We start from the raw sequence: 21,293 nt of genomic DNA, 5'->3' as shown, positions 1-21,293 counted from the left end.
GCCTTTTACGCTAAGGCTGGTTCCAGCTGGTTTCTGTCCCTTGGAACTGTAAAAATCCACTATATATCCAACAAGAGAGGCAGAAAAACAAACAGCTGCCTTAACTGACAGGAAGAAATATGTGCTGGACCGAGATATAAGCAGTGGCTGTGGGAGTTCTGGGGGAGGGGAGACTCACTTTGGCTGGGCTGAGGGAATGTTTCCAGAGGGAGGAGGCATCTGAGCCGGCGCTTTGAGGATTAGGAGGGTTTTAGGGAAAGAAGGGAAAGAGTGCACTCTAGCTGAAGAAACAGGACCAGCAAACGCAGAGAAGCGTGAGAGTAAATGGAGCACAAGAAGTGCAGGCGGTGGCCATGCCTCAGCCAGGCTCCTGGTCTGGCGGACTCTGGCACTGGCTCATCCTCGGAACCTTAGGAAGCCTTCCCACCTCCTCCGAGCCCAGCACAGCCGTTCCTGCTTTGCACCCGGGGAAAACGCTCCGTCTGTGGGTATGTGTCCTCCACATTTATCTTTGCATGTCCTGTGCCTGGCGCCGAGCCTCGCACCAGGGCCGGGTGCAATAAAGACTCGGTGATGCCCTGCAACCACCGCTCAGCCGGGCACTTAGAGGCGGGGCCACGTAAGACTGAGGGGAGGCTGGGGTCCCGTTCTAAGGACCTGCAGTAGCAGGAAGGCTGATAGGCAGGGCTGGCTTGTAATGACTTCTGGGTGTGGGAACATTAAAACACTTAGGTTCCTTTTAAGTGTGGTAAAATATACATAACGTAAAATTTGTTTAAACCATTTTTCAGTGTACAGTTCAGTGGCATTAAATGAATTCATATTGTTGTGCAACCATGACCTATCCATCTCCAGAAGTTTTTCAGCTTCTCAAATTGCAACTGTACCCAGTCCCACCTCTCCAAGCCCCTGGTGACCACCATGCTACTTTCTGTCTCTATAAATGTGATTACTCTAGGTACCTCAGTAAGTGGAATCATATAGTATTTGACCTTTTGAAAACAACTTACATTTCTATGTGCTTTAAACCAGGTGCTATCACTTCCTCCCAGTGAGGCGGGCAGGGCAAGGACTGAGGAAGGTGAAGTTAAATTTGTCCAGGCTCAGCTTCAAGCCATCCCAAGTGCCCAAGCTACAAGAGGTACCAGGCGCTGCTGACCCTCCCACACACTCCATGGAGCCTCTTCAGAATCAGACTGCTGCAGAGCCATTACCTCATTCTCCTCCCCAACCCGCTGCCAAGGTGGCCTTCCTGTGCACTTCCCTATGGCTTAGCATCGGGACAGGAAGTACCCACTGTAGGAGGGTGCAGCCAAGCAAGCAGAACCTCCTGGAAGCTCAGCAGAGGCCAGGTGTGTCTCTATGGTTGGTGCGCTCCGCTCAGAGAGGCCGTTGCCAGCACGAACCATCAATCTGCACACTTGTTCAGAGTCCACTGGAGCAGGCCGTGCAGCAGTCACAGCAGGAGATGCTAAAGGATTCGTTCTCCTCCTGCCCGAGGCGCCAGCTCCTGGCCGGCTCTTTCTACGCACCACCAGGAGGAAGGCCGTGCTTCCCACACGCCAAAAGGTTTGCTCACTTTAGTTTCCTGCAAAGTAATGGTCAACCCAAGGCCCTATCTGCAAAGTGCCAAGAGACTCTGGGGTTTCTTTAGGTTTGTTTGCTGGAATTAGAAATGGTTCAAACTGCATTATCTTCTAAATCAAAGTAAAAAGCTCTTAGTGAACCTAAAGATAATGAGTCTAATGCATTTTGTTCTCATCAATACCTATGGACATAATTTATCAGGTGTCCTATATAATAAAGTGTAATGTGCAAATTGACTGAACGGTGGAACGACCAGTGGGGGGGGGGGGGCGCGGGGGGGCAGGGCTGGCAAGCAGGCAGTGCCAGGCCAGCCAAGGTGCATGCCAGTGGGCAGAGGAGGGGACTGCAATGGGGGTGGTTGTGGGGAGAGGGGGTTGGGGAGGCGGCAGCGACCAGCACATCGTCGCCTGATTGGCTGCTGGGTCACCTCCCGAAGAGGGCGACAGTGGCCAGCTGCAGGGTGATAGGGGCGGCCCGGTCCCCTGATCGCCCCACTGGTGGCCTCCTGCAGGCTGAGGCCAGACTGCGGCTTAGGCCCACTCCCCGCAGGGCCTCTAGTATGTATACAATCTAATGTTAGAACCAGGAGATGTTAAACAATTGTTAAACATGCTCTTACCTTTTCTTTACCTCTAGATTTACCTGCTAGACAGAATCAAAAGCTAATTGGTCTGACCCCATCTGGCTCAGTTGTGCTTAAGCCCTAAGAAGATTATGTCTTAGAATTTAATTCCCCTTTTGCTGGCTTAAAGGTGGAATCCTGTCTTACCTTGAGACTCTGTAAGCGAACTGGAGTGGCTGCAAGTCAGGTATGGAGGAGGAACCAAGCAGACTAAGGAAGCGAAAAGAGCCTGGGAGCTGAATGTACAGTGGGGCCGTGACTTTTGAGTGTCCCGACTAACGAGTTTTAAAAGATACGAGCAGTCTCTCGGCCGATTTTTTGCTTTGAGTTGCGAGCTAAAATTCGGGTTATGAGCCAGCTTCAGATACCTCACCGCTAGTTGGCGCAGTGAACGTCACAGTGAACGCCACAACATCAGCCCAGCATCACGTGTCTCACTTATTCACTTTAAGATTTGACATACGAGTAATTTGAGTTATGAGCTCCGTCATGGAACAAATTAAACTCGTAAGTCAAGGCCCCACTGTACTAGAATAAAACAATCAGTCCTTCTGACTCCACCTTGCCCAGTTCCCATGACGTCGATTAGCAACTTCTGCTTAGTCCTGCCCATAGATATACTAACCATTAAAGGAATCTAACCTGTACCTAGGAATTACTGAAACAACCTCCCTGCTCGAAACTACCTTCCTAAAAAGATAAGGATACAAAAATAATGATTATCAAACTTTTATAGGGACCTCGGGACTGAGACCACTGCAACGGGTTTGTGGACAAAGGGCACAGAAATTCCATCCCCGTTGGACCCTTGCTGGTGTGCAGATGTCTGCGGTCATCAATCACCTCCTGACCTCAAACCTCTCCCTCTTTCTCCCTCCCCTTGACATAGAGGAAGCCTGAATCCTGTACTTAATCAAGATGGCTCTTTAGGACAGTGATGGCGAACTTGGTTGATTTTTCTTTGTTAAATGGCATTTAAATATATAAAATAAATATCAAAAATATAAGTCTTTGTTTTACTATGGTTGCAAATATCAACAAATTTCTCTATGTGACACGGCACCAGAGTTAAGTTAGGGTTTTTCAAAATGCTGACACGCCGAGCTCACAAGGTTCGCCATCACTGCTTTAGGACGACAGTCCACCATCCCCTGGGCTTGCTGGCTTTCTGAATAAAGTTGCTCTTCTGCCCCGCCTCCCTGTCCCTTGACTTACTGGCTGCTGTGTGGCGAGCAGTGTGAGCGTTCACTCGATTACAGGAAGACCTAGGCCCACAACCTGCCTCCGCTGCCTCTTCCACAGTGCTTTTGAGCAAGTCACTTTATCTGAGCCTCAGCTTCCTCATTTGTGAAAGTTATAAAGAAAGTCATAGCTTTATCTACCAGAGAGGAACAGCAGCACAGAGAGGAAGTAGAGCAATAGCTGTGACAGCAGCAGCCATCCACGGAGTGCCTACCACGAGCCAGGCACCACTCTGCGCCCAAATGACTGTGAGGCGCTTTACAGATGTTGGTGGTAATAAGAATTTCATTATTGTTGTTGCTTACTGAAACTTCCCAGGGCTTCACTACACTGTAGAGAATACGGGCAGGTTTCGTCTACCTTATTATTTTATTTATAAAGTTTAAAATCCTATGTTGTTTGACTACTAAGTGTTTTCTCTCCCAAATGCTGCTTTGTGCCCATACGGGTCTGCCTCTTTTCTATCCCTTCTTCAAGGGAAGAGAGAAGCTGGACCAGAAGGAAGAGGATGGGGAGCTAATATTATGAATCGAAACGCTAAACATTTACAGCCAGAGACTATGCCAGATGCACAAAGATAATAAATAGGAAAAATGTTCAAATATATCACTATGCTCTCCCCACCCCCTCCCCTTGTATCTGAGGGCCCAGGGGTTGGCGGTGTGCAGGGACGGGAACGCTGGTGGTGAATGCCCAGCCCTCACCTCCACTGGGTGTTGCTGACATGATGCTCTGCAAAGCCTGGCAGCACCTGGTGCATTTCAGCCGCTGCCCTCCAGGGAGCAGCCCAGACCAGGCACAAACAGGGACCCAGAAGACACATCTTGGCTCAAAGGCACATTGTAAAGAAATTGCATTTTCCTGCTATACCTTAAAGAGGAACTGGAGCAGGGGCAGGGCTCTGAAAGGCTGAGACATACAAACAAAAAACAAAGTTACCTAAAGGGCCTATTTTGGTTGTTGAATGGGACAAAGTCATCACACTGGACTAACCCTTGGTTCGCCTCTGCTATCCAGCTTGGGGGAGAAGAGGGGCTCCAACGAAGATTGAGTTAGCGATGGAAAAACAAGCAGCACTTTCTTTGCAAATACAAGTGTAGTGTAGGTGTTCTGCCCTGTTGATGGACTAGGGCAGTGGTCGGCAAACTGCGACTCGCGAGCCACATGCGGCTCTTTGGCCCTTTGAGTGTGGCTCTTCCACAAAATACCACGTGCAGGCGCGCATGTACAGTGCAATTGAAACTTCGTGGCCCACGCACAGAAGTCGGTATTTTGTGGAAGAGCCACACTCAAGAGGCCAAAGAGCCGCATGTGGCTCTCGAGCTGCAGTTTGCCGACCACTGGAGTAGGGTCATTGAATTCCTCCTATGTGCTGGATCCTTTACATAAATATTCTCATTTCCTCACCACAGTAACTATGTTAGGAGATACTAACACAAAGAGGTTAAGGTTATGCAGCTTTCCCAAGGTTACACAGAGGGCAAGAGTCTGGTCTCCTATAGGAGCTTAGAGACTCACGCAGTGCAAAACACAGAAAGAGCAGATATGTGTGTGCTGAGCGCAGTGGCAAGGATGTGTGCAGGGAGCTAGGGCCCCTAAAGGGAGGCTTACAACAGCCCGGGCAGCCCAGGGAAGCATCTCAAAGAGGATAATGAAGATAAGGCTTTTGTTTAAGGTATTATTAATATACAACAAAACGCACAGATGTTAAATATTCAGCTTGATAAGTTTTGACAATTGCATAATTGTGTAGCCACTAATCGAAAACAAGCTCTAGAGCATTTCCAAATGCCCCAAATTTTCTTGTCCCTTTCCAGCCAACCCCTCCCCCTTCCCAGTTTCTGACTTCTGTCACCACTGATTGGTTGTGAGTGTTCTTGGACTTCATCAAAATAGAATCACGTATCTGTATGTTGGCTTTATTCCGGCTTCTTTCGCTGAACTGAGTCTTAAATAATGAGTGGAACTTGGGTAGAACAAAGGGGCAGTAAAGCAGGAGCAGAGGTGAGAAGCAGCCTGGGGATGGGGCTGAGTCTGGAGAATTGAGCAGGAAGTGAGAGGGAAGACAGGGAGAGGGTGGGTCACGAAGGGCCTAGGACCCAACACCCAGGGTTTTGATCTCAAGGGCTTGGACTTTACCTCAAAAAGGGGAGCTGATGAAGCCGTAAGCAGTCACTGAACACCTAGCGCACCAGGTTTACACGCTGCTTTGTACGTTACGTTTCAACCTCAATAATCCTAGAAGACAGACACGAACAATCCCCATTTTCTAGGAGATCAGACGGAACCTGAGAGACGTTAGTTAACATTTCCTGAGTGATAAGCCAGGTTCAAACCCTGCCTGGCTCCAAGTAGCCTGCCTTCCCACCCCTAGATAGCTGTTTTGGAAGGAAACGGGGGACCAGTTGAAGCCCAGAAGAGCCCCTTGAGAAAGGCCATGGAGGGCTGTTGGGGTGAAATGCTCTTCTGCATACGGCGCGGGCACTGGAAGGGGTGAACCTGGGGACACGAAAGGCCGGGGTCCTGGCCCATCCAGGGTGAGCAGGGGGCAGGCGTTCCCGGCATTCCTGCTTCGCTTCTTTGAGGTGCTGCTAATTACTCAACTAACCCTCCTCACCAGACAGAACAGATTTAAGGAGATGCAGCCATCGCTAGTTTCTCTGAATACTCCTAGCAAGCAACTTGAGACCGGGGTATGCTGCCCTTGTGTTGGGTTTAAACAACTCCATACTGACCAAGTATGCTCTGCAATCTGGAAGTGTACGCTAAACGTGCAGACAAAAAAGAGACAGACACGTCCAAGATTACTAAAAATTCTTTCAAATCCACATTGACTAAAATTTAAAAACCAGTTCACCTTCTTATCCCTTGTGTCTCATTTCTTCACATCATTCCTTCTAAATGAACCTAAGGCAACGCCGAGAGTCAGATCCAGAACATGTCCTCAGAACCACACCCTCCCCACATTCCCAATGTATAATCTGCTACATGTGATAAAAAGTAATACTGAGAAAAGGGGAACTGGTGATTTTTCAAAAAATTTTTAAAAATATATGAATTCACCTGTTCATGCAATTCAGTGTCACCCAGAAGAATGAACATTGTAAACCCTCAGAACTCTGAGAAAAGCTGTCTGGTTCTATGGTGTATGAAAAAAAAGAGTTGAACAGTTTGGGACATGCAAAAACCTGTTAAGCTTCCGTAACCTACTTACCCATAATATCTCTTTTCCAGGGAAGATGTTAATATCCCCTAGCCCTCGGATGGGCTTCGGGAAGGTAATTATGTTCCTTTGCCTGGAAAGCTTCCCCCTCATCTTTTGATACTTCTCTTCCTTGTTAGTACCTATTTCTTTCTCAGATCTCTGCTGGGAGTGGCTTCCTCGTGAAAATATTCCATGGAATACACCTCCCCAAAGATCCAAGGCCAGGTTAGTGCCCCTCTCTGTTCCCAAACCTACCTTTGCTAAAGCAGGGGTCCTTCTGGGTTGTAAGTGCTGATTTACTCGTCTGCCTGCCACTCCTATGTAAACTTCTTCAAGTCAAGGACTGTCTTGTTCACCATGATATCCCTAGTGCCTAAAACAGTAGAACAATAAATACTTGTTCAGTGCTGATTGACAAGTGACTGATGACCCTCCATTGACCAAGGACAGCCTTAGGCATCAACAGTTTGAATTTGGGAAGACAGTTATCTGTCAGGAAATGCTGAGCACAATAGAGAAGGAAGAAGAGGAAGTGGAATGTGATTGGTTGGGAGGCTTGATAAGTCCATGATCATTATGAAAAGGGTCCAGAACTAAAGCAATGGCTTTTATTGTTTGTTTGTTTGTTTAGTAGGGTGCAAATCCCTATTCAGGCCCCACCAGGGCCTGGCCAGCCTCCCTCTAACAGGATGTAGCACTTGGGAGCAGCTCCTCATCACTTGAGTTTCACTCTACATGTCATCCTATCCCAAAGGGCTTTCAAGATGGTTCAGAGACAGTTATTTTTAACTCTGTGTTATTATAGAAAACGTGGACAATATAAAACAAGAAAATGGCCCTAACCGGTTTGGCTCAGTGGATAGAGCGTCGGCCTGCGGACTGAAGGGTCCCAGGTTCGATTCCGGTCAAGGGCATGTACCTTGGTTGTGGTCATATCCCCAGTTGTGGGTGTGCAGGAGGCAGCTGATCGATGTTTCTCTCTCATCGATGTTTCTAACTCTCTATCCCTTTTCCTTCCTCTCTGTGAAAAATCAATAAAAAAATATTTTAAAAAAATAAAATAAAAAATAAAACAAGAAAATGAATCAATCAGGAATAAAATTTTGGAATATTTTTTCTAGTGTAAAAAGTGCATACAATTATCCATTTTACTTTATATATCCTAATGAGACCATGTTGTAAATGTTATTCTGCCAACCTCATTTTTCACTTAATATTGTGTGGGTTGGGTAACTCAGTTCTCATTTCCAACCCTCGTCTCTCTCTGCCTATTCTCTACTGCTTTGAAAAGCTCAATACTCACTTTATTAACATCCCTTGCAAGCAGGGATCCATATTACATGGTTTTAGTCAACACATGTAAAGAGACCTCAGCTAGGGGCTTCCAGGAAAGTTTTTACTCTCCTGATAAAAGCAGAGAAGTAGCAGTTGCCACTTCCACTCCCTCTCTGCTCGGGAGGTAGACTCTGTGCCTGAAGCCACAGCAGCTCTTTTGTGACCATGAGGTATCCAGCATGAGAAGTTCAGATATTGCAGAAATGTAGTCCTGAGGTTGCTGAACCACTGAACCAAGGCTAGCATCTGCCTATAGTCCAACTTCCTGTGTGAGCAAAGTAATCCCTGCTTCCTTCAGACACTGCACACAATTAGTGTTTTATTAGTTGCAGCCAAAAGCATTCCTGACATAAAATATAATGTAAACAGCTTTGCATGTGACTGAATTGACTCTTCTTCAATAACACTTTAAATGGCTACATGGCTCGGCCGGCATGGCTCAGTGGTTGAGTGCTGACCTATGAACCAGGAGGTCACGGTTCGATTCCCAGTCCAATTCCTGGTCAAGGCACATGCCCGGGTTGCGGGCTCAGTCCCCAGTGGGGGGCATGCAGGAGGCAGCCGATCTGATGTTTCTCCCTCGTCATTGATATTTCTTTCTCTCTCTCCCTCTCCCTCCCTCTCTGAAATCAATAAAAATATATTTTAAAAAAATGGCTACATGGCATTCTATCAGAGATGTGCCACAATTTAATCAATTTTCTATTGGTCGACATTTACTAGTAGATCATTTCCCGCTTAACACATTATAATGCAGATTTTTATAGACAAATCTTTGCACATATCCCTCTAGAAAAAAACTCTCAGAGATGGAATTTCTTGGTCAAAGGGCACCTACATTTTTATGCCAATACCAATTTTTATTCTAACCAGCAGTATATGATAATGCTCACCTCTCCAATATGGGGAACTGCCATTTTTTAAAATTAAAATTCATTTTTAAAATAGAAAATACTTCATTACTACATAATGTCTAAGGTTTCTTTTAAAACTAAACATCTCTGATTCAACTGGTGAGAAATAAGAGATTTGATGGTGGGTTTTAAAGGACTGACGCTGAATTCAGACTTGCAATTCACTTACAAGCAATGATAACATTGCTGGCAGTGAGCTACAACTCTAATCCACACACAGTTTCCCACACGGTAAGCCTGGTCTGGGTTCAGCCGTACAGGGCTGCTCACCCAAAAGTCAATGTGGAACACCTGTGGGCACTCAGAGAGGACCCACAAAAAGAAATGACTGGAAAACAAAAGTGGGCTGGCCTATGGGAGGAGCAAAGTTTAAAAGGAACAAGGAGAGAAGAGAGGAGGAAAGGAAAGGAAGAAAGCTACCAGAGGCAGAGCCCACACCTCGCCTGCAGGGTGCTCACATTGTTTTCCACCAAGTCAAGGCTGCTCCCCTCTGTTTGGACAGCTGTTCCCCTAGATATTAGCAGCTGGCTTTCTCATCACTCAGGACGCAGCTCAAATAGTACCCCCTCAAAGGGGCCTTCTCTATCGCCCAACCTAATGTGGCTCTGGTGTCTCTTCCCTGACCTCCCTATCACCCTGTGTGTTTCCTCATGGTGCTCACCGAGCCCACCTGGACTGGCCATGCCTACTTACATGTGTATGTAAGACCGGTAGTCTCCCCACAGTGGAGAGTATCCTCCACCTGCATGTAACCTCACTTGCTGTGTGCTCAGTCAGTATCTGCAGAATGACTGAATAAATGAATGAATGAGGAAACGGACAGTTTCCTAACCTCTAACCCAACACATAACCAGAGAGCATCATGGGAAGAAGTGGATGAACTAACTGCTCTGGGGAGCTAATAAATTTCACATAACACTCTGGGAGCTGAGGGAAGCCCAACGTCCAGACAGCTGCCCCCTCTGCTTCCTCTGGCTCATCAGCTCCCATTCCACTGAACTCTAGGGTCCGAAGAGGGCCATGGCATCTGGGCTCGGCTGTCCCCAAAGGTATCTATCAGAGGGCGTACTGTCATGTAGGGCTTTACTCATTTTTTTTCTGGTGTTTTGGTATCAGTCTTATAAATGTTAATTAAGAATATTTTTCCTGTGAAAAATTTCAAACATACACAAGGTAAAGGGAATAGTATAAAGAACCTCATATATCCATTACCCTTCTTATTTTTGTTCCTCCCAAACATTGTTGGAGCATTTGAAAGCACATACCATACATCATACTTTAAACACAATGTCTAACCGGCCCTGTGTCCTGCCTGGGGCTGCCGACAGAAGGGACAGAACCTTAGAAAGCACAGAACATACACACAGAGGAGCAAGTAAGGCTGTTTCCCGACACCCAATGTGATGGCAGCATGCTGCGTTCTTTCTCACTGACCTGCATGAAAGGGTAAGTTTCCCACAAACTGCTTAAAAACACATTCAGAGCAAAGCAAAGCCTTTGATCCTGGTGGAGAACTTAGAAGGAACCAGGCATCTTTCCAAAGCACCAGGCTTCAAACAGTAACAAGCCGTCAAGTGGCCATTTCTGCCTGATACCCAGTTATTTCAGTTGTCTCCCCTCTGATGACTTAATTTCCCTGCTTCACTCCTTCTAGATCCTGGGAGGAGCCTTGTTCACTGACTGGCACTGCCTTTTCTTGCTCCTCACATAAACAAAGGGGGGGTATTAATTAGAGGTGTTTCTGAGAGCTAATGAGAGAGCAATGTGACATTTAGCCATAGAGCAGTGGTTCTCAACCTTCCTAATGCCGCGGCCCTTTAATACAGTTCCTCATGTTGTGGTGACCCCCAATTGCATTGTTACAAATTGAACATAATTAAAGCATAGTGATTAATCACAAAAACAATATGTAATTATATATGTGTTTTCCGATGGTCTTAGGCGACCCCTATGAAAGGGTCGTTCAACCCCCAAAGGGGTTGCGACCCACAGGTTGAGAACCGCTGCCATAGAGGGAGGAGGGCTCCGGTGCCAGGGGTCTGAGCTCTCTGAGAGTGGACACACAGACACTTGCTCAAGCAGTGCCTGGAAGGCTAGCATGAAATGGACGAATGGATGAATGACAGCACTACAGAGGCTGGAGGGCCAGTGGAATGCTGAAACCCTGACTGCCCAGATGATGAATTTAGATCAATAAACAGCTAACAAAAAACTCACCAAATAACACATTAAAATGAGTTTAAAAAATGTATCACCTTGCCAGTCGTAGATGAGTGGAAAAAAAGCTGTAGTACATTTACACAATGGAATACTTCTATGTGGCTGTAGAAAAGAAGTTCTCACCCTTTGTGACAGCATGGAGAGACCTGGAGAATATTATGCTAAGCGAACTAAGTCAGAGAAAGACAAATACCACATGTTCTCACTAATATGTGGAATCTAATGAACAAAATAAGCTGACAAACAAAATAGATCCAGAGGCATGGATACATGGAACAGACTGACAAATGTCAGAGAAGAGGGAGGTGGGGGGCCTGGATAAAGGAAGGTGAAGGGATTAGCTAAAGAACACATATGCATAGCCCATGACACAGACAATAGTGTGGTGAGGGCCAAGGGAGGGGGGCAGGGGCTGGGTGGAGGTAGGCAAAGTGGGGGGGGGGAATGGGGGACATTTGCAATTGTGTCAACAACAACAAAATTTTTAAAATGTACTGCCTTAACACAAGGGTTATTTTCCTTCTTCTACTCAACTTCTACGTCTTTGTCATTTCTATGCAGCCAAAACCATGGCAAATGTGCGGCTTTATACACATTCTTCTTCACTTAACATACCAAACACATTCCCATGCTGTTTGTCTTCCTCAGAATTATTTTAAGTGGTTGCATGGTTTGTAGGTATGTCTATAAAGCCAAACTCAAGTCTCCACTCTATTCTTTTCCTTTTCCTTCATTCATCTCCTTTTCAGTACAGGAAACTGCCCTTCCCCTTAGGTCTGCGCCCCTCTCCATGCCCTCTTGCCAGGATGCGCCCGGCCAGGTCTCCCTACTTCTAGGAGCTGGATGTGCTGCTGCCCCTCCGTGCAACACTCTTACAGTCCACTCTTTGCCTGACCTATTCTTACCTACATTCCAGGGCTCAGGTTAAGTGTCATTGTTCCGGGGAGCCTTCCCGACCCTCCCGACTGCCTTACCATCCTGTGCTTCGAGGGCTAAGTCACTCCTCACACTCTGCACTGTAATTGTTTGTCTTATGGTCTATTTGTCACCAGACTGTGAGCAGGAGCCATTTTTTCGGAGCCTTATTAGCTGGGAGCTCTTGGTCTCCCTTGACCCTCAGTTTTCTTACCTGTAAAAGGGTTCAGTTATGCAGGCTGTCCCACCTACCAACAAGGATGCTGTGAGGATCATATGAGGCAGTACTGCGAAGATTCTCTGTACAGCATAAAGGGCGGTAAAAACGTTGATAATTATTACTGACTAGAGGCTCTGTGCACGAATTTGTGTACCAGTGGGGTCCCTCGGACTGGCCTGCTGGATCAGGCAGAAACTGGCTCTCTGACATCGCCTGAGGGGGTCCCGAATTGTGAGAGGGTGCAGGCCAGGCTGAGGGACCCCACTGGTGCATGGTCAGGGCCAGTGAGGGCTGCAGGAGGTTGGCCAGCTGGGGAGAGACTATGGGAGGGCTCCAGGGCCTGTCCGGCCCGTCTCGCTCAGTCCCAATTGACTGGACCCCAGCAGCAAGCTAACCTACCAGCTGGAGCACCTGCCCCCTGGTGGTCAGTGCACGTCATAGTGAGTGGTTGAGCGGCCTTAGCATATCATTAGCATATTACGCTTTGATTGGTTGAACGGCCGACTGGATGATTGAACACTTAGCATATTAAGCTTTTATTATATAGGATTATATATCTACTACCTAATCTAGGGAATAAAAGGCAGATCCTCCTTTTGAGGATCCCAGATTCAGACAATTAATGATATCTAACACTTATTAAATACGATGGATACTGTACTAGGCGGTTTATATGCATTTTCTCATTGTATCATCCAAATGAATGGGGTAAAACCTAGTATTAGTCTCAATTTCCAAAGGCTCAGAAGACTAAGTAGTTTTCCTGGGGCCACGTGGCTTTAGCTACTAAAGTTTAGGATATGATGTCAAGAATCCAGTGCAGCCTCCTCCCACAAACAATGCCCATTCACACACCCACATGGAACAGTGCGTACAATTTCCAAAAGTCCATGGATCCCCTAAAGCCCATCTTCCTCAAGCCTCTGTTTAAGGACTTGCAAAAAAAAAAAAAAAAGAATTCTGCAGAAAAGTTCAAAGGTTGGCACACGGCACAAATCTGGAAGGTTCTGGGAGAAAACTGTGTCAGCAAGAATTCCAGGGGAAGCCTTACGGCCTGGGAGTAGGTTGTGAGTCTGAGGTCTCAGCAGACATTGTTTCCTTGGCAATTTAAGTCACTGGGCTGGCTGACTGAAGACTCGGCCTGAGCAGGAGCCGCCTGGCATGGACGCTGCACTCTGACAAATCAGGCGGTACCAGGATGCCAGCCACTAGCAACAGCAGCCAGACACTCTGCGGTATAAATAGTTTCTGGAGACATGGCTTGATATACTTGACAAACGGGAAAGGAATAGCTAAACAAAACGCAAGAGACCTAAAGGAACCAAAGTGGGAGCAGGAACAAGAGTTTGTCAAACCATCTGGCTCTGGCCTGTCCTAATCTCGGGATGGCTTTGGAAACCGTGAGGCGTCACGGGGGTGTAGGAAGCGTGTGTGTCTCACGCTGAGTAGGGTGAGAGACAGCAGCCCGGTCACCAGATGAAACCCACCCCCCTGCAGAAAAACCCTTGGGACCGTGCCGCAAGCCAAAATAAGCAATTAAAGCTTCAACAGCAACCCTGCGAGCCAGACTGCGTTTTCCAGCTATGGCACCATGTGGGCGAGGCCTCAGAGACCACCTGGAATGGAGTGGATAAGCCAAATGGTTTCCATGGCGAACGAAGGCCCCCAAAACCAAGGAGCCAAGGCGTAGGGCGTGTGCGACATCCCGGAAAGCAGCCTCCTGAGTAGGGGAGGCGTGACCAGGGCTCACAGGACAATGATGGAAGCCGACTCTTCTCCAGGTGCTCTCAGGAGAGAACAGAGGGAACACGGCTGAGGAACGGGCTGCGGTGGGGATCGGGGAGAACATCCTGAGAGGATTCCCCATCCCTGAGGACGGTCAAACTTGGGAATGACATTAGCTACTAAGGGGACACACACAGGAACAGGCCAACCAGTCCCAAAATGTCCAGGAGGCAGGCTGCTATGTGGACACTGTTTATTTTGCTTTAACAAGGGGCTAAGGGTCTGCTGTGAAACATATTGTTGGTGGTCCACGGGTCAAACTTCTGCCAGTGCAAAAAAGGATAAAATCAGAGGCCCAGAATCCTTTACCTGTAATTCAAAATCATGAAATGTTCTAAAAATTGAAAGCTTTTTCCTAAGTGTGTGCAAATCATTTGGTAACAAAAACCTGACCTGAAGTGACGTGCAAGTATAGTTTTTACTTACTCCATCTAACATGAATAATAGTAAGTTGAACTGCAGATATATTAACATGTCTGATTGCAGATGTATTAACATGTTTGATTGCAGAAGAAGGGAGCGGCACCGCTACCCTTTTCCTCTGGGAGTCTGATGCAATAGAGCATGTAATAAGCAAAGAATTTCCTTAAAAAATCAGATAAGCAATAACTGACATTATCTCCTTTTCTGCACATCAGTAAACAAGAAAGAAATGTTTAACATTGGGATAGAGGTCAGAAAGAAACTGCAAGATCTCCTTTAGCATCATGGCAGGAACATGGCTTTGGGGCAATTGTGTGTCCTCACGGGGTCCGTGGATGAGCTACCCTTGCTTCTGGCACTAGTGTGTAGTTTCCCTCTTATGTTTAATTCTGTTAAACTCCAGCTTTGCACCCATATACATCCAAAGCAACACCAGACTTCTCATTCATGCAGCAAAATCTGGCAGCCTTTCTACTGCAATGGTAAGAGAGAAAGGGTAACACAGTCATGGGGTTGCTCACTGAATGTAAACCAGTGAGCTTGATCCCTTTCATCTCCAAGGCCTATGTTTTTAGAAGAGGAGAATAAAACAATGTTAAAGATGAGGTGTTTGTTTGAGGATTCAAAGAGAGTTTTCAATGAGTGAGAGAAGGGACTCTAAACTTTTCTATCAGACTAGAGGCCCGGTGCACAACATTTGTGCACTGGAGGGCGGGGGATCCCACAGAGTGGTGGTCTGAACCCTTTCACAGTCCGGGAGCCTTCAGAGGTGCTGCAGAGGCAGGCGGACGGCAGCGCTCACCAGCCATCAGCCTGGCTTGTGGCTGAGTGGTGCTCCCCCTGTGGGAGTGCACTGACCACCAGGGGGCAGCTCCTGCATTGAGCATCTGCCCCCTGGTGGTCAGTGCACATCATAGCGACTGGTTGTTCTGCCGTTTGGTCAACTAGCATATCACCCTTTTATTATTATTATATAGGATAATCTATTTTTCCTGTTCCATAGCAAAAGGACCATGTTGGGAACTAGCGGACAAAGAGAGAGGATCAAAAATGGAGTAAAGATGGTTTATAAGCAAAACAACAAGGATTCAAGTCAGACACTATCACGTACTAGTTGTGTGACCTTGGAAGGTTTACCTCCCTGAAGCTGAACATCATCTGGAACCTGGGAAAACAATACCTTCCTCGTAGGGTTGTTATGAGGATTAAGTGACTTGTAAAACACCCAGTTTGTGGGAGACACTCAATACGTGGCAGCGGTTTGGTTGCCGCTGTTCGTTTCTGGACCTGGAACAGCGCTTGACTTCACTCCTTGTTTCACCAGATCGCTCGGCTCAGCAGAGCAGGGGATATTGACTTCGTGAGCATGGAGCCAGTGGTAATAAACACACACAGCAATAAATCAAATTGTAGCCCATCTCCCTCAGCTGTAACTGCTTCCCAGGCTCCTGCACTTGCTTTGTTAGAGGAACTAAATAGTTCCTAATGGCCATGAAACCAAATCATCCTGGAGAGAGTGCATTTCATCAGCATGTGGGAGAGTCCATGCAAAGCCATCCCTCTCACAGGAGGCTAAGCTGGGAAAACAAACAAACCCTTAGGTCACACCAATATCTCTTCCAGGTGCTTATGAACCTGGGCATGTTTTCCATGGCTTGTCCTGCTCCCTGTCCTCCCAGGTGACAAACACCTCCTCAGCATACCCTGTGTACGATGCCAGTCCCCATGCGGGGGCACACACATGAACAGACACTGTCCCTCCCCTCAGAAGTCAGGCTCGTGGGGGAGACAGATGTGTATTTCTGTGAGTATGTACATGCTGGAAGTGCTAATGAGAGGCATGTGAAAGCAGCACAGAAGAAGACCAGCAGAGACAAAGATCTTTTGTGTTTCCTTAATGTAAGGTCTTTTCATAATGTTGGAATTTTATATAGTGAACATGGGTTACTTTTGAAATCAGAAAAAATTTTAAAAGAAAAATATACAGATGGTGGTGTGGTGGACAGAGATTATTTAACAAATATTCAAACAGCGGGATGAGTGGGAACATTTGGGAACGCAACAGTACTTTGGTGGGATACTTGAGAAGGAGGGGGGCGGGCAGCACAGCTGCCTGAAGGTAAAGGTCAGGCTTCCCTAAGAAGGTGACAGGTAAGTGGAGACCTGGAGACTGAATGATGGTTTGCCCATGGAAGTGTAAGTTAGTATAAGTACCGCCACTTTAGAAGTCAATTTGGGAATATTTATCAGGATTTAAAATCCACCTCCCCCACCGCCGCCCCCGACCCAGGTGTTCTTCTATTGAGAGGAATGCCAAGAAACACAAAGGGCTCTGAAAAAAGTTGTTATTGCATCACTTACATAACAAGAAGACACTAAGAATAACTTAAATGCCCACCAAGAGGGGACTGCTTATATAAATTACAATGCAGCCAGGCATTAGAACAACATAGCCATGAGAAAGCATGAAAGAAAGTTTTTATACAGCATATTGTTTTAAAAGACAACTTATAGAACCATATGATCTTATTTTTGTAGAAATAAATTATATATATTATAAATAAAATGTCTGTATATGAATAGGAAAAGTCTGAAAAGATACAACCAACCATATGAGGCATATTAGAGCCGGGGAGTAGGAAGGAGAGGGAATTTCACTTGCTCATTTATTCTATGTTGATTTTTTTTACAATGACAATATATTTCAAAAAGTTTTTTTTTTTAAGTTTACTAGTTGGACAGTTATGGATACAAATGAACAGAGATTTTAGAGAAAGCGCGTTTTCAGAAACAGCTTAGCATTGTTGGAATGCAGGAGGCATGGGAGTCCAGGAGATGGAATTTAAGGAAGACTTCGAAGAAGAAACAGAAACACGGGTGTCAGCTTGGAAGACAGGAGAAGAGTCGCGGAGGGAGTGCCATGAGGGGTGGAACCATGAGTCATGCTCACAGAGACAAGAACACTGCAGAGAAAAGGGACCGGGATTTTCAAGAGTGGAAACTAGCTATTTTTTTTTCTTCAGTAGGAAGCATCTGCAGAGCAGATGCACATTCTCTTAAAGTAGAGCATCTATCAAAGAATTACAACCCAAAATTTCACTAACAACCTACTGTAACTTTGTTAGTGTGGCTAGAGAGAGAGGAAAAACTCTAGCAACAGACAAGCTGGATGAAGTAATTAAAAGTGCCAATTACTCACAAATGTTCCATCACAAATACCAGTGAGAGTTAAGGGAGCCCCACAGCCCCAGTCCTTCCAGCCCCGTGTTGCTGTGGGCTCTGTGGCCTGAGCCAGCCTGTGAAGTTAGCTGAATCCTGCAGCCACAATGCTGCCACTGGCCACACCGCGGTCTTTCCAGTCAGGTGCTTGTCTGGGTGCCTAGAAGGCCAGGAGCCGGGCCTCACCAGCCGTTCCCAGCTCGGGCTGTGTGCCTGCCTGATGCAGCTTTGTCCCTGGAACAGGGCTTGGTTCTGAAAACTGCTTTTGCTTTATCCTCTGCCTCTCAGGAAGGTTGTGGTGGTGGAGACACATGGTCCTTACCTCCAAGTATCTATAATCATTGATGGCTGCTAATGTCTACCAAAAGTGGCCTCATCAATCGTGAGCTAATGAAAAGGCTTAGGTCAGTCAGTTGGCAACAAAGGCTGCAGCATGCCGCACTGCAGCACTGATTGTACAGGGGAGGTGGGAGTATGTGACTCCCACCCACTCACCCCCAGGATGCTTTCCAATTTCTCCTAGAATGAACAGGTAGCCTGTGTTTTAGAAATCGTGAAAGTTAAACTGCACAGGCAGCACTGTCACCACCTGCTGGCCAACGCTTGGAAGGACCACTCCGTTTCATGCAGACTGATCAACAGTGGAGAGACAGTGGATTTGCAGTTCTGCTCATTGGCTTCAGGTTGCTTTTAATTTAAAAGTGTAACATTTGCATTAGTTTGGAAAAAATATCACCTCTTGTGATGGAAAACATCCTCTAAAGTAGGAAGCAAGTTACAGGAAAAGAATTCTGACTTTTAAAAACAAAACAGCGATCTGATGACCTTGGTCTAGTATTAGAGAAAATCATCCTTCCTGGATGTAACACTCATTTAGTCACCTGCCAAACAGTCTATGTACTTACATGTATCCCTCCAAATATCGATATGAAGCAAAGTGTGGGTCTACTGGAACCTTCTTTACAAAGACATCTATGAACTGATGACTCTAAATGAGGTCTAAATTCCTCCTGCGGCCTTCACACGCTTCATCAGCCCACCTCTGCCACTGCTGGGCAGCATTCCCCGCACAGATCATGAAGACACTCCCCATGAACACTCTTGCCAGGCACTGTGTGCAGATCTGGGCATTTACTTCACAGGGCACCGCTCCCCAAACAAAGTATTTCCCATCTCTTTACTCAGGCACTCTTTCACCTCAGGCGGGCACCTCCGTACCAGCTCCCTCCACGCAAGGCCAACTTCTTGGTGCCCAGGTCAAATGTCTCTTCAATAAGAATTAAGTGTTTTTCCTCTGTAATTTGTCGATCCCTTCTCACAGTACTTTCACTGCACGATACTGCTGTAAATGTGAGTTATATGGATGAGCAGACACAGACACCAACCATTTACGGAGCAACCCCCCATGCTGCTCGACAATGGCAGGTGCTCCACACTTATCCACCGAGTATTTAAGTTGAAGGTGTTGGCCTGTGATTCCATGACTCAGAGCAGAACACCAACAGCAGCCACTGACGAGGATACGCATGAGCGCACACAGGCACACACACAAACCAACCAGCTCTCAGGGGTGACAGACGGCCCTGGCCACAGAAACAAGGTCACCCAGGGCAGCAGCTTCCAATGCAAAGCCAAACACCGACCATGGCTTACATCCAGTTTAAGTCAATTTATGGGTCTAATTTTTTAGATGTTTTCAATCAGGTAGTTGCCAAATCTGGTTAGTAAGACCATAATCTCTCCAGTCTTAAGCTTTGCTGAATTTCTAAAAGGGGTGTAAGAGTCGTAGTCCCAGGGTTTGAGTTCTAGAAGCAAAGCAAATTCTGCACAGACACAAAGAGAAGGAAGAGGCAACAGTACAACATGCTGAGTAGCTACCTTCTCTTCGGGTTGCTGTCTGGGTGACAGAGGCCTCACCTCCTGGTGCTCAGCAGCACTTGGCTTTTGGATCCTTCCACAGATGGCCAGTCTGCCTCTGCCTGTCCTCCTCGTCCAGCCCCTGGCATCCCACCTCAGGAAATGCGGAGGCTGCTGCCCTCAGAACGCCCATCTGCCTTCTGGGAGTCACCACCCTCAGATCCTCCCATCCCTCTCCTCTCTCCAGTGAAAGAAGTTGCTACAGGAACACCGCCTACTTCCCCCAACCACCTCTCTCCTCTATTATACCCCTCACACACTATTGATCATTTCTGTACATTATTTACACATCCTTTTTCATTATAAATAAGGTACTTGGAGTCCCTATTTGAAATAAATGGAAAACACAAAGCCTTTAACAGAAAGGGTGGTATAATACATCTGCATTTCCACTGGGGACCAGTGTACACACATGTATATATGCACGTGCACAACACACACACACACACACACACACACACACACACACAGGATTTTCAGCCTCCATAGCTATTCACACAGGTGGCAAACAAGATCTTACCTGCAACCAGAAAATCCTGCAATGGGAGGGACCACAAAGAGACCACAGTGGACCCAGAGTTTTAGATTCCAAGGAGGTGAGACTCCACCCGCCCCCAACCCCCCCACACACACTACCATCACTACATAATTAAAAGGGAAGGAACAATACGTGGCTGCCAACACTTTATTGCCCCAAGTTAAGGACATTTTTAAAAAACCACTACCTATTTTGAGAAAGGATACTTTAATATCAAAAGGACATGCTATTGGAATGACAATGAATAAATCTGCTTCATGAAACTGACTTGGTTACATTTGCTTTGTCATGGACCTGCACTGGTTTGGGATGACTCTTGGGAACCAGTGACCTTCCCGGTGGTTCCACCATTTCAGACCCTCCAAAAACCACTCAAGAACCACCGCTATATCATAACAGTACTATTATTTCCTTAATATTTTTCATTAGTAATCTCACAACTTCACTTAGCTTTAATTTAAAAGAAATCTTTGGATCACCTCCATTAAGGAAAAATCAGTATCAATTGCCACAAATAAAAGGCAACCAACAAATGAGTGCAATAGAAACAAAACATGTTATTAGTTTCCAGCCAGACAGTGATGCTTGCTAAGGCCTGGTCTCTCTCTGCATTGACAAGGGAGATCGGCAGTGTTAGAGCGCAGGTTAATACTGTCACCACACCAAACTGTCCTTTTCTATAAAATCAGAAGGCTTAAATGTAAATTGAAAAAAAATTACTTTCACATAAGGTAATGTGATATTATTTAGTGCTGGGCTCAGGCCCCGTCTAAAAGCCAACTCTAAGCCATTCATGTCCCACTCTTGGAGTAATACTATCTAAGACACTGTGATGCCTGAATCACATTAATTCATTCATGACACATTTATTGAGCATCTACTATGTTCCAAGCTCTATATAGAACAGAATAATGACCAAAACAGGCATGGTATTTCTTACAAAGCTTACCTTCTAGTAGTGAAACTTATAGGTTGTCCCCCCCAAAATGTATACACTTTGAATGATTATAAAGCCAGTGTTTATTAGCATATTGTTCATTTTCAAAATTTAAAAGAATTACAGAAATGGATAATTTTTTTTGGTCAATGTCCATTTTCAAACTGATGATCATTCTGGTTCAGGCACTGCTGATAACTCGAAGTAATGGAAT

The 21,293-nt window shown here is 46.2% G+C and overlaps 1 protein-coding gene across 2 annotated transcripts in view; it reads right to left on the bottom strand.

Moving 5' to 3' along the window:
* TMCC3 (transmembrane and coiled-coil domain family 3) overlaps positions 1-21,293 on the bottom strand; it is a 254,640-nt gene that overhangs the window by 142,358 nt on the left and 90,989 nt on the right. Inside the window, exon 1 of one of the 2 annotated variants that reach the window (XM_070409566.1) lies at positions 6,912-7,026. The exons of the other annotated variant lie outside the window; for it this stretch is intronic. The gene's annotated coding sequence lies outside the window, so the exon portion shown is untranslated. Of the gene's footprint in view, positions 1-6,911; positions 7,027-21,293 lie in introns of those variants that run through there. 2 annotated transcript variants of the gene reach the window in all.

The sequence above is a fragment of the Myotis yumanensis genome, unplaced genomic scaffold (genome assembly GCF_028538775.1).
Source record: "Myotis yumanensis isolate MYYU_CA2020_CCGP unplaced genomic scaffold, mMyoYum1.0.hap1 SCAF_3, whole genome shotgun sequence".
NCBI lineage: Eukaryota > Metazoa > Chordata > Mammalia > Chiroptera > Vespertilionidae > Myotis > Myotis yumanensis.
Note: the sequence above shows the minus strand (reverse complement) of the source record. Positions and strands in the feature narration are given on the sequence as shown.